At 38.2% G+C, this 12,569-nt stretch overlaps 1 protein-coding gene across 1 annotated transcript in view; it reads right to left on the bottom strand.

Moving 5' to 3' along the window:
• LOC136865917 (zinc finger protein OZF) overlaps nucleotides 1-11,988 on the bottom strand; it is a 93,031-nt gene extending 81,043 nt beyond the window's left edge. The window contains exon 1 of the mRNA XM_067142460.2: nucleotides 11,910-11,988. The gene's annotated coding sequence lies outside the window, so the exon portion shown is untranslated. The remainder of the gene's footprint in view (nucleotides 1-11,909) is intronic.
• Nucleotides 11,989-12,569: the final 581 nt, after the last annotated feature.

Genomic DNA, 12,569 nt, shown 5'->3' with positions numbered 1-12,569 from the left:
TATGAAAACAACGATGAAATTCGAGTTCCTGTACACAACCAAGAACATATATTTTTACCCTCTGAAGCTGATGTTCACATCGAAGGTGAAATAGTTAGATCAAGCGCAGATAATACACCTTCAGCTACAGCCGTTCCCGATCAAAACTTTGCAGCAAATCTCTTCGATGAAATGCGTATTGAATTGAATGGGAAAGAGATTGAAAGAACACGACGTGTAGGCACGACTAGTGCTATAAAAACTTTCGCCTCTTATTCTAAAAATGAAATGTTAGCGCTGCAAAATGCTGGCTATTTTCCATCAATTTCTACACCACCAAACGAAGCTAATATTATCCACGCGACTACAAAGCTGTTCCATGCAATTATCCCACTGAGTCTTCTTTGCGGATTATTTGAAGACTACAGGAAACCATTCATAAACTGTAAACTTGAATTTATCTTTATTCGTTCTAGAGATGACAAATGTGCACTGTTTTCAGCCAACGCGGAAGATACAGCTAAAGTCAAAGTACGAAAAATGTATATAAAGCTACCAACTCTAATACTGTCCGACGAGGAAGAAGTTAAACGCATAAAGTTAATCCAAAAAAATCCTTCTATTCCTGTAGCATTTCGATCGTGGAGTTATCACGAGTTACCTACTATTCCAAATTCAACGAAAATTAATTGGACTGTTATGACTACGTCACAAATAGAAAAACCGAGAGTTTTTATGCTTGCTTTCCAAACCGATCGTAAGAAAATTAATGTTTCTTCTTCTCTGTTCGATCACTGTAATATTCGATCCGTTGGTGTATTCTTAAATTCAAACTTTTATCCCTATGAAAAGGCTGTAGCTAATTTTAACAATGGCGACTACAGTGAATTGTATGATATGTTCATCAAGTTTCGTAATGCGTACTATCAGCTTGATGATAATCGTTCCGAACCGAACATATCACGAAGTGAATTTCACTCGCATTGTCCTATTGTTGTTGTTAATTGCATGGAACAGGTTGAATCGATAAAATCTTCCTCTGTAGATGTTCGCGTTGAAATTGAAACAAACGAACCTATTCCAGCCAACACTACTCTGCATTGCATTATTATTCACGATCGCATAATAAATTATAAACCACTAACGAATGAAGTATTTTTCTTCCAATAATCTTGCGCGAGTTTTTCTTCCTTTTTTTTTTTCTAATAGTGTATATAAACGAGAGAGTGAAGATTCTCTGCTTCAGTTCTTCGATATCAAGCACACCATGAGTGCAAAACCCAGAGGAGTGATAGTTGACATTCAGAGGTTACCTACTGGAGGTTACGAGATAGCCTGTTGTAATATAGATTCGTCTACAAATGTGTTATCTACTGCTCTATTAGGTATGAGTGTACCTAATTTAGATTTCACGCTTACGTCGTTTTTCAATCTTCTCAGTGAACAACAATACCAATATCTGGTTGTGTGCAACTGTGTTAATGAGTTACGTCTATTAGCACTGCAAGAGTATCCTCGTACATGCATAATTGACTTGAACACTATAGAAGGTGTACCTGATTTAAGAACAATGCGTAACGAGTGTTTCCCTGTTGAGTGCCCGCGCCATTTACCACATGTTGCAAGACATTCCGGCAGCTGTGCTATGTTCAACGTTCACGCAGTTCATAGTTGGCTAAAATCGTCAGATGGTGTGATGAGAATAGTGTGTTCAGTGATAAACAAATTTAAGAAAGAAGGTGTGAGCAGATTCAATAAATTTGAGTGGGCTTTCTTCCCTGAAAACATATTATCTATTTACGAACAACATCAGTTAAGTGCGCTCTGGCAGTATCTACCAGATCATCTGAAGGCGAACTTACACCAGGCTTGTCAGGATTCAGGAGCTAACAACAACGACATCGTGCGAGCTTGATATCGGCTACTAATACATCAATTATTAAGGTGAAAAAAAAAAGATATAATACCATCCTTTTTCCTTGCTTGTTTTTTCGGTTTTATTCTGCTTCTAACTAATTTATTTATTTTTTCTCCTCTGCAGGTGTCTCCTCATAGTGGGATCAACAACAACAACAACAACAACAACAACAACAACAACAACGTCTGAGCTTGATATTAGATACTATTTCATCAATTATTAAGGTAAAGAAAAAAAATAGTTTCCTTTTTTTTTTCTTTCTTGCTTGCTTTTTCTGTTTTATGCTGCTATCAACTAATTTTTCTTTCTTTTTTTCCCCTCTGCAGGACTCTCCTCTGGTAGCGGTCGAAGATTCAGTCTCTGCAGATCTCTCCTCGTGGTTGCAGTTACAAATTCAATCAGAAGTTTATATTATGAAAAACCTCTGTAGTTTCCTATTCAATAAACTTGATTGTAAAAAAGAAATATGTTCTCTTTTTTTTTTCATTCTCCTACTCCTACTTTAGTTAAGAGTACAAGGAATAAAAGGAGAGGCTGCGCAGGATAGTTTGAAAGAAAATCAACTTTTTGATCATCTAGTGTAGAGTTTTTTATTTTTTTCGAAAAAGAAAAAAGATTAAATAAAGGTTTACAATGCACTTTAATATATAAATGATAGAAAATTAACTTACAGTTCAATACTAGTTAGTACAATAGTATACAATGTACTTAAACAGCGAGTGTAATTCTATAAGATTCCTTTTTTTTTTTTTTCATAATTAAATAATTATAGTATGCAATGTACTTTAAAAGTATAAATACAGTACAATACATTGAATAAAAGAAACAGCGAGTGAAATGTTTATCTAGTTTGAAATTCTATTACATTTTTTTTCTTTAATTAATTACAGAATGAAACAAAAGTTTCTAAAGTAATCACAGGAGCTTCTCCTCTTATTACTTAATATTCACCTTCAGAGAAAATTACATTATTTTACATACAGAGGGGTAAACTGATGACAAAGTAGAGGAGGTGTTCACAAAAAAAGCAAACCTACTTTGCAAGATAGCTATACATTAGTTATACTTCTTTTCTCTGCAAGACTGTAATGTCCAAATGGTAATGTATTAATTTTGTTATCTGTGATGTACCTTTTGTCATCATTAGCTGTGAGTGCTAGTTTGTATTGACGAACCGTGAACACAGAATGAGAATTGGAAGTAATGCACACTTGTAGTTTGGTCACTTGTTCACCTTCATACAGACAACGTCTATACTGATCAATTGTAAGGTGATCGACAACATTTTTTTTGACACCCTTAGCTTTACATGTAGGTTTCTCTTTTTCACACAACTTAATAGCATACATCTTTGGTCTCAAACCTACAAATTCTTCAACAATACTTCCACCGTTTTCATCCTTCATCAAACCTATTTCACCTGAATTTTTTCTTTCAATTTGGAAAGGATTATTTTCATCATAATTTCCTGTATCAAACAAAACTGAATTTTCCTTCATAAACTCATAGATATCAAATGAAAAATTGTATATTAAACTGTCGGTGTCAGTGTAGAGTAGTTGTGAGTTTGATTCTGTGTTTCTCAAAATAACGTTGTAGTGAAAATCGTTCATTTTCATTTTTGACAAATCTAAAATTGTAGCACCGAGGTAAACCGGTTGATTGTGATGAATTTGAAGTTTCTTCATTTCGATAACCATACACTGTTCGTCTACTATAATACGACGTTTGAAGTTTGCTCTTGAGATCAACGTACCAGCACCATAACGTCCCTTCCACTGTGTGACCCATCTGACGTCGCGCAGCTTCCTTACGTTCATTAATGAACGACCAAAAATTGCGTTATTCATTAATTTATAGAAACTTTTCTCGAACTCATTTTTTGCTAACTTTCGTTTCTCTGTGTTCAAATCAATGTAGCATTTTAACCATGCGCTCTGATTAAACTGAATCGCTCTGTAAATGTGAGCTACTTTCATACCTAACTCTACACACTGTTTTAATAGCCTATAATGAAGAACATACCGTTCCTTGTTGTAAAGAGTGCTCATTAGTTTCGTAGATTTTTCAGGACACAATGGATAATCGGCATGTTTATCATGAAGTTCTAGCGGGTAGATTAAATCAACTTCTACCATAAACCCAACATCTGCTTCATCTCCTACATTCATAATGTCTAAATTCTCAACGTTTTCGACCCATTGAAAGCCGCCCGTTGGAAGAAACTGTTGCATAGCGAATCCATACAAATTGTTCACGTCAAAGTACATTATGTATGATTCCGGTTTGGACTCATCGTATGTTAACATGTACTTGTTATTTGCTACTGCATGCCGCGTAACGCATTGCACATTACCACCGCGTATGGAACGTTCGAAAAACTGCAGCATGTCGATATCCTGAAGTAATTCTAGCTGGACAGCTGTTATTTTCTTCATAGCACTCCATGCCATAGACGGTACCGTGTAGAAATGAGCGGCATCAATACCATATGTCTCTTTTCCACTCAATCTAAAGTTTTCAAATACATCGGCCAAGAGTAAAGTATCGATTTTCAAGTAAAGATCAGAATATTCACCCAACGATTTACAGTTAAACTTATTCCAAATAAGCTGAGCAAACGCGTAGTTTTCTTCTGAAACAGTTTCACCCTTTAAAGAGCTAAAGAATGAACTCCTTGACGGTAAACTAGTGTCGTCTAACACCTCCATACTAGTAACATATTCGTATGGAAATATCCCTTTCCGAGAAGCGAGTTTAAACTGTAAATCATCAGTGAAATACCGTCTCGTTACAAGCTTTGACTCGTCACTAAGTAATAGCGACATTTTGTCCAGCGAAAAAGGAATAAAGTTGTAAGTGTCTATAAATCTTAGTTCAACACACTGTCTTTGGTTATAACGTATAAAGTTTGAAAATCCTTTGTATCGTTCCATGTTCACTGCTAATAGTTTAATGTTCGTTCTGAGATTTGTCACAACATCCCCTCCCTTCCTATGCAGTTCTCTAATTATGAAATGACCATCATAGGCTGTCAAATTATGGAATGCTACCGGCAAGATAGAAATTTTACGATACTGTAAGTTACACAATTGATGTGCTGATCCCCTGTAAACACCCGTTAAATGACAATGATCGCGAACTTTAATTTCATTATCTGCAATTTCCTTCTCACATATGTGACATAATGTAGACGAAAGAAATTCATTTTCTTGCTCAACAGTTAATGCTAACATTGGTTTCGTATCAAAATAATAGGGCGCAAGCGTGTCCACCAAGTTATACATCTCATCTACGAACCATTTTACACAATCACTACCTCGATAGAGTTTGAAAGAGCACAAATCTCTGTCAAAACTACAGTGTAAATAATATGCTACGCTGTATGGCACATGTTCGTGAATTGGAGTTGAATGTGAGGTGACATCACTTGGAAAACAAGTAGACACAGGTTTCAGTATGCATTCTGTGTCAGCATACACAATAAAAGGCACTGGCTCTTTAACCTTATACTCGGTAAAGTACACTAGCCGTTCGCTATCCGAAGGCATTATACTTTTGCCCACCGGAAATTGTATACAGTTATTAGTATGCAAAGCTAATTTTTCCTTATTAGAAAAGTAAGACAAACACCGTCTGCAAATATAAATTCTATTATGGTTCTTTGTAAGAGATGAGCGCACAAGACGTGGAAGATTCTTAATCAAACAAAAGTGATACTTCTCACTGTCGCCAATCTGAAGCATTAGAAGATCTACGATCTTTTCACACGTTTTATGTGAAATGTACAAAGGTACAAGAGTAAACTCTTTTTTGTCATCATTCCGTCCTATGCACACCCAGTTGTTCTCGTCATACTGCGCTCCGAATACATTCACGGAGATTTCGTTTTGATCTTCAAATTTTCTCATGTATCTCATTTCCATCGGGATTGGTATGTCTTTTAAATTTAAAATTGCATTATAATGTGGATAAGAAGAAATGCGATCTACATGATGTTTAGCTGGAACTAAGCCAGCAACTACACTCCACGCAAAGCAAGCATCTCGTGTGTTCCGCAGATTAATAACTGCTTTCTTGTTTCGAATTGCTGTAGGCAACGTTAGACTAGTTGGCGACTTGCCCACGTGAAAACCTACATTTTTATTAATGTTTATCCGCAATTCGCGAATTCGTAGCAGAGACCATCCCGAATCACGAGCCTCGAACTCTGATAATTTTTTCAGAATCGGTCTCGTTACATGTTCGTTGTACCATTCTCTTAAATTAGTACCGTCAGTAATTTCAGCGTTCCTTGTATGAAAATAATTGTTATCGATTTTCTCGTGACGGACATGTTGTGTGCAGAGAACGGTATTTACTTTTAATGCTTGTGTCTTGAGTGCTTCCTTCACGTATTTATTAAACCACACGTAAGATTTATCTAGGAACTCTTCGGGGAGTAAGAAATCATTGTTAACGTTTACCACCGCTAGTGTGTACACTCTGCGCCGAAAAGCTTCCTCGATTTGTTTACACTGGAAAGCAGACAAATCTTCTATCTGAAAAGTTACTCCATTAACAGCGCGAGCGTGAAAATAAATTTCTAACATCTGATTACGCATTTCCTCTAGCTCGTTAAGATTTTCAATCAGCTTGAACTGAGCTTCTTCTCGCTCGTCGCTAGGTTCGAACCGATATGAAATTAGTATTGATCCATTTACCTCCCTCATAAACGCGCGAATGCGTTCAAACGCTCTATCGAAATGAGTTTGCATTCTACCCGCATCTTCATCTGTCTGTAAATTAATGTCTAGTTTCCTACGTTTGCTGCTCGACTCCATGACTACAAAAAAAAATTACGATTTGGTGCTAAATTTTTCAGCAATCTCAAGACAAGTCCAGCAGTTGCTGTAGCAACGACTTATCAAGAATGTACAATCCGTCATTACACAGTATAACCATCGAGCTAGGTCACTACCTTCTGCATCGCGTGAACAGTGTACAGCTTCGCTAGGAAACTCCTCCTGAAGCTTCCCTAGCAATGTATTACGGTAATAGGAAATGTTATTTGAATTTTGTGACGAAAAGGAAAATTCAATTTTATAAATTTCTTCGAATGTATTATAGCCAAGAAATAAAAGAAAATGTTCATTACTTGAAAGTTCACTCAAAAGAAATCGCACTACAGCAGCAGCTGTCACTTCCTGCTGGCTTTCGTAAGCTTTACTCAGGTTCGTCACATATACTGTATAACTGAAAAGAGAACCCCCTCTGTTCCATAGTTCAATACAATTAGCACTCACTTCTTGTTCTTGTTGTGCGCTCAGTTGTCCCGCTTCATCTTCAACAGGCTGTGAAGTAGCGACCACATCCTCCTCTCGATGTACTTGAAGACGACGACTCTGTATGCTTGGATATGCTTGATGTTCAGTTCCTGGTTTAATCTCAACTTTCTTCCACTTCATCATATTACCACCTCGGACCTGAAAAGACAACAAAACATACTATTTTCAATTAACAAAACAATTATGCGAATACGGCGGAAAAAAAAAAAATTTACATTAAGAACGAAAATACTCTCTGCATACTTACTTAGTTAAAATAGATGTCGTAACTGATGACATTCTACTGTAGGAAGCACACTTGATGGTAGCCCCTCTCCATGCCTCTGTACATCATTTTCAAGTTGTTTTTTAAAGAATTTATTTCTTCTATTTCTTCTGCTGTAAGTTTTGAGAATTGCGCCGGCAGGAAAACACTCACAGTCTCCTCATCTTCCCCTTCTATATCAACGATTATTTTCCTCCCAAATCTTGTTTCTACCGCTCTCAGCGCTTTAACCTTAAATGGATGGTTAAGTTGCAACTCACTTAACTTTCTATTATGAAATTGTGGTGCCTTGGCAATTTTGTTTAATTTCATTAACATATCCATTTTGTTGAAACTGCTATATCTTTTTAAAATTAACAAACTAAATAAACTTACACTTACTGAAGAGGAAAGAAAAGTAGTAGTAGTAGTAGAGAACTCTTCCCACTAGATGATAGTTTTCATGTTGTGCTCTGCTCCTTAAATACTCCCTGCCACCACCTTCACTCCTCACCAGTAGGCTGGACTTGTCACTAGTTCACCTTCACTCAAAATTACAACCTACAAAAAACATCCTGTTCATGACAGAGATAACCTTCAACAAGTTAGAAAGCGGATCTTGCCTAGTAACAGCTGCACTGTAGCACTCCTTAGTGTTTCCCCCTCACCCCTCTAGTAAGAGAGGAGTGAGGGATCATTTTTTTTTACATAAACTAACATCCTGTTCAGCTTTCACCAGCAAGTGACCTATTAAAGCAAATCCAGTTGCCACATAGTTACTGTACCTTGGACACAAGAGTAACCTTTCAAGAAAATTAATTACCTCTTACATAAAGACCTCTGAGTGTGTTGTCCTCATTCTACATGTGGTTGACCCCCTTAGGCAGTGAAAGCTACTCCAGCAAAATCCAGTCACAGCACCTTGCCCCCCCACACCTTTCAAGAATTAATTACCTCTCACATTAAGACCTTGCAGTATGTGTAGTTAACATTCCACACACGCCTTGCCAAGTGAGAGGCCCCTTCAGGGAGTGAAGCGCACGGGGGCATGCGCAGTGGCTGCCGCTGGTCCAGAATTCTTCTATCGAAACTCTGGTCCAGCTTTCTTCTAGATCCTCTACTTACCCTGAACCAAGAACTCAGTCTACCATCAATTCTCACTGAAGCCCAATTGTCAACATAAATGCCTTTGATTGATTTTAATAATCTACCTTTAATTCCATAGTCCCCCAGTATAGCGAACATCTTTTCCCTCGGTATCCTGTCATATGCTTTCTCCAGATCTACGAAACATAAACACAACTACCTATTCCTCTCGTAGCATTTTTCAATTACCTGGCGCATACTGAAAATATGATCCTGACAGCCTCTCTGTGGTCTGAAACCACACTGGTTTTCATCCAACTTCCTCTCAACGACTGATTGCACCCTCCCTTCTAAGATGCCAGTGAATACTTTGCCTGGTATACTAATCAATGAGATACCTCGATAGTTGTTGCAATCCTTCCTGTTACCGAGCTCGATAGCTGCAGTCGCTTAAGTGCGGCCAGTATCCAGTATTCGGGAGATAGTAGGTTCGAACCCCACTGTCGGCAGCCCTGAAGATGGTTTTCCGTGGTTTCCCATTTTCACACCAGGCAAATGCTGGGGCTGTACCTTAATTAAGGCCACGGCCGCTTCCTTCCCACTCCTAGCCCTCTCCTGTCCCATCGTCGCTATAAAACATATCTGTGTCGGTGCGACGTAAAGCAATTAGCAAAAAAAAAAAAAAAAAATCCTTCCTGTTCTCTTGCTTATAGATAGGTGCAATTACTGCTTTTGTCCAATCTGAAGGTACCTTACCAACACTCCACGCTAATTTTACTATACTCTATGAAGCCATTTCATCCCTGCCTTCCGACTATACTTCACCATTTCAGGTCTAATTTCATCTATTCCTGCTGCCTTATGACAATGGAGTTTTTTTACCATCCTTTCCACTTCCTCAAGCATAATTTCACCAACATCACTTTCCTCCTCCCCATGAGCTTGGCTGTTTGCAACACCACCATGATGATTTCCTTTTACACTGAGAAGATGTTCAAAATATTCCCTCCACCTCTCCAGTGATTCCCTGGGATCTATTATGAGTTCACTTGAATTACTCAAAACGCTGTTCATTTCCTTTTTCCCTCCCTTCCATTCTTTATTACTGTCCAGAAGTGTTTCCCTGCTGCTTGACCTAGCCTTTCAAGGTTATTACCAAAATCTTCCCTTAACTTCTTTTTGGATTCAACAACTATTTGTTTCGCTCTGTTTCTTTCATCTACGTACCAATCCCTGTCTGCCTCAGCCCTTGTTTGGAGCCATTTCTGATAAGCCTTCTTTTTACGTTTACAGGCTGCTCTCACTTCATCATTCCACCAAGATGTTCGCCTTTTCCCATCTTTACACACAGTTGTTCCTAGGCATTCCCTTGCTGTTTCTACTACAGCATCCCTGTATGCCACCCATTCACTTTCTATATCCTGAACCTGCTTACTGTCTACTGTTCAAAACTTCTCACTAATCATATCCATATACTTCTGTCTAATTTCCTAGACCTGGAGATTTTCTACCCTTATTTATTTGCAGACAGATTTCACTTTCTCTACCCTAAGCCTAGAGATACTTAGTTCACTACAGATCAGATAGTGGTCTGTATCATCAAAAAATCCGCGAAAAACTCTTACATTCCTAACAGATTTCCTGAATTTTTTTTTGCTATTTGCTTAACGTCGCACCGACACATATAGGTCTTATGGCGATGATGGGATCGGAAAGGCCTAGGAGTTGGAAGAAAGTGGCCGTGGCCTTCATTAAGGTACAACCATAACATTTGCCTGGTGTGAAAATGGGAAACCATGGAAAACCATCTTCAGGGCCGCCGACAGTGGGGCTGGAACCCACGATCTCCCGGATGCAAGCTCACAGATGCGCGCCCCTATCGCACGGCCAACTCGCCCGGTAATTTCCTGAATTCAAAGTCTGTTAAGATATAGTCTATTATGGATCTGGTACCCCTAGCCTCCCATGTGTAGCGGTGAATAGCCTTATGCTTGAAGAATGATTTTGTAACAGCTAAACCCATACTAGCACAGAAGTCCAGCAAACGCTTCCCATTCCCTTTACCTTCCGTATCTTCCCCACATTTACCAATCACCCTTTCATATCCTTCATTTCTATTCCCAACTCTCGTACTGAAATCATCCATTAGCACTATTCTATCCTTGCTGTTGACCCTGACCACGATATCACTCAATGCTTCATAAAACTTGTCAACTTCATCCTCATCTGCACCCTCACATGGTGAATACACGGACACAATTCTTGTCCTAATTCCTCCCACTGACAAATCTACCCACATCATTAGCTCATTTACGTGCCTAACAGAAACTATGTTGCGTGCAATAGTATTCCTGATAAAGAGTCCTACCCCAGACTCTGCCCTTCCCTTTCTAACACCCGTCAAGTACACTTTATAATCTTCTATCTCTTCCTCATTATCTCCCCTTACCTGAATATCACTTACTCCTAGCACATCCAGTTGCATCCTCTTTGCTGACTCAGCCAGTTCTACCTTCTTTCTTCCATAAGCCCCATTAATATTGATAGCTCCTCATCGAATTCCATTTCGTTCGCCAAGTTGTTTCCAAGGAGTCTCTCGCCTGTCAAATGGGAGTGGGACTCCATTACTCCCATAGGTCCGAGGTTTGCTGAAATTGTTCTGAGCTCGGTAAATTCATGAAGCAGGATGCTGTCCTACTTGCACATAGTCCAAGTGAGTATCTCTCCTCTAATGGGTTATGGACCACCGGTGAATTGTATAGTCCTAGCCACCTGAGCACAAGGAGGGCCACGACTCAGAATATGTCCTAGATGCCCACTCCCATTCCATAGCAACTGGTATCCCGACTCTCAGGACCACTTACTAGGCCACTCAGCCGTTGCCCATGGTTCACGAACTAGGACGTGACAACAGTAACCCACAAACTTGAACCATACCTTTACTGCAAAAATAAAGGTTGCTAAATTACGGAAAGACTCAAGTATTTTGAAAAAATGCTTGATTAATAATTTTAATCACAAATTTCAAAAATTCACTAAGAAAACTCATATGAACACAGCAAAAACTTGTGCAACTAAACATAAAACCGATAAAATATGGATTAAAGATGAAATCAAATTCCTCCATAAAAGGAAATCTCTTTTGAACCACAAACTATATGAAACTCATTCAGAAGTTTGTACCCTTCTTTGCCGCCTTGAATGGACATCCTTTCAATTACATGTCACTAACAAACTTGATATTATTCTGTTAAAGAAGCAAAACACACTTGACAAAAAATGGAATGCTCTTTCAAAAACAACCATAGCAAGGTTAAGATCCCAAACAGCGTAAAACAAAATGATTTTCACCAACCTGTAGTGAAGATAAGCAAAATGAAACTCGATGTCGATGATCTCTAAGTGCTGAGCAAGGGACCTAATCTTAATTCGGGTAATCCTTCCAACTGTGATCATGTATTTTCCACCATAGCTGAATCAGAATGAACTATTAATAAGTTACCCATATACATACAAGAAGTCCGATATGTAGTCAAATGTAAACTACCCTTAAACCCAACACTGCACACATAGCTAACATCCATAAACTACACAAAAATGTCAAAAACAATGACTTAATAATAACAAAGGACAACAAAGGGAATGTTACAGTAATCATGGATAAAAGTGACATCAACAAAGCACATATGTTTTTTTACAGAAAATAACTTCACAATAAAATACAATGAGACCTGAAAACCATTTTTTTAAACGTTTTGTTTTCACTTAATGACCTTGAAAAAACCAAAATGATTTCATGTATCCGAAGATTCCCACAGTGAAAGTGCCAACCAAGATCCATAAAGCCAACGTCCCCATAAGACCCATTATCAATTTTAGAAATAGTCCGCCTTATAAAGTATCTCAGTTCATTCACAAATTCCTTGCATCACATTATCATTTTTAAGCCAATATGTCAGTGGAAAATTTAATAAAATTTTGCACGAAAGTAGTACTTTAATTTATCCAAACACTA

Source organism: Anabrus simplex, chromosome 3 (genome assembly GCF_040414725.1).
Source record: "Anabrus simplex isolate iqAnaSimp1 chromosome 3, ASM4041472v1, whole genome shotgun sequence".
Lineage (NCBI taxonomy): Eukaryota > Metazoa > Arthropoda > Insecta > Orthoptera > Tettigoniidae > Anabrus > Anabrus simplex.
Note: the sequence above shows the minus strand (reverse complement) of the source record. Positions and strands in the feature narration are given on the sequence as shown.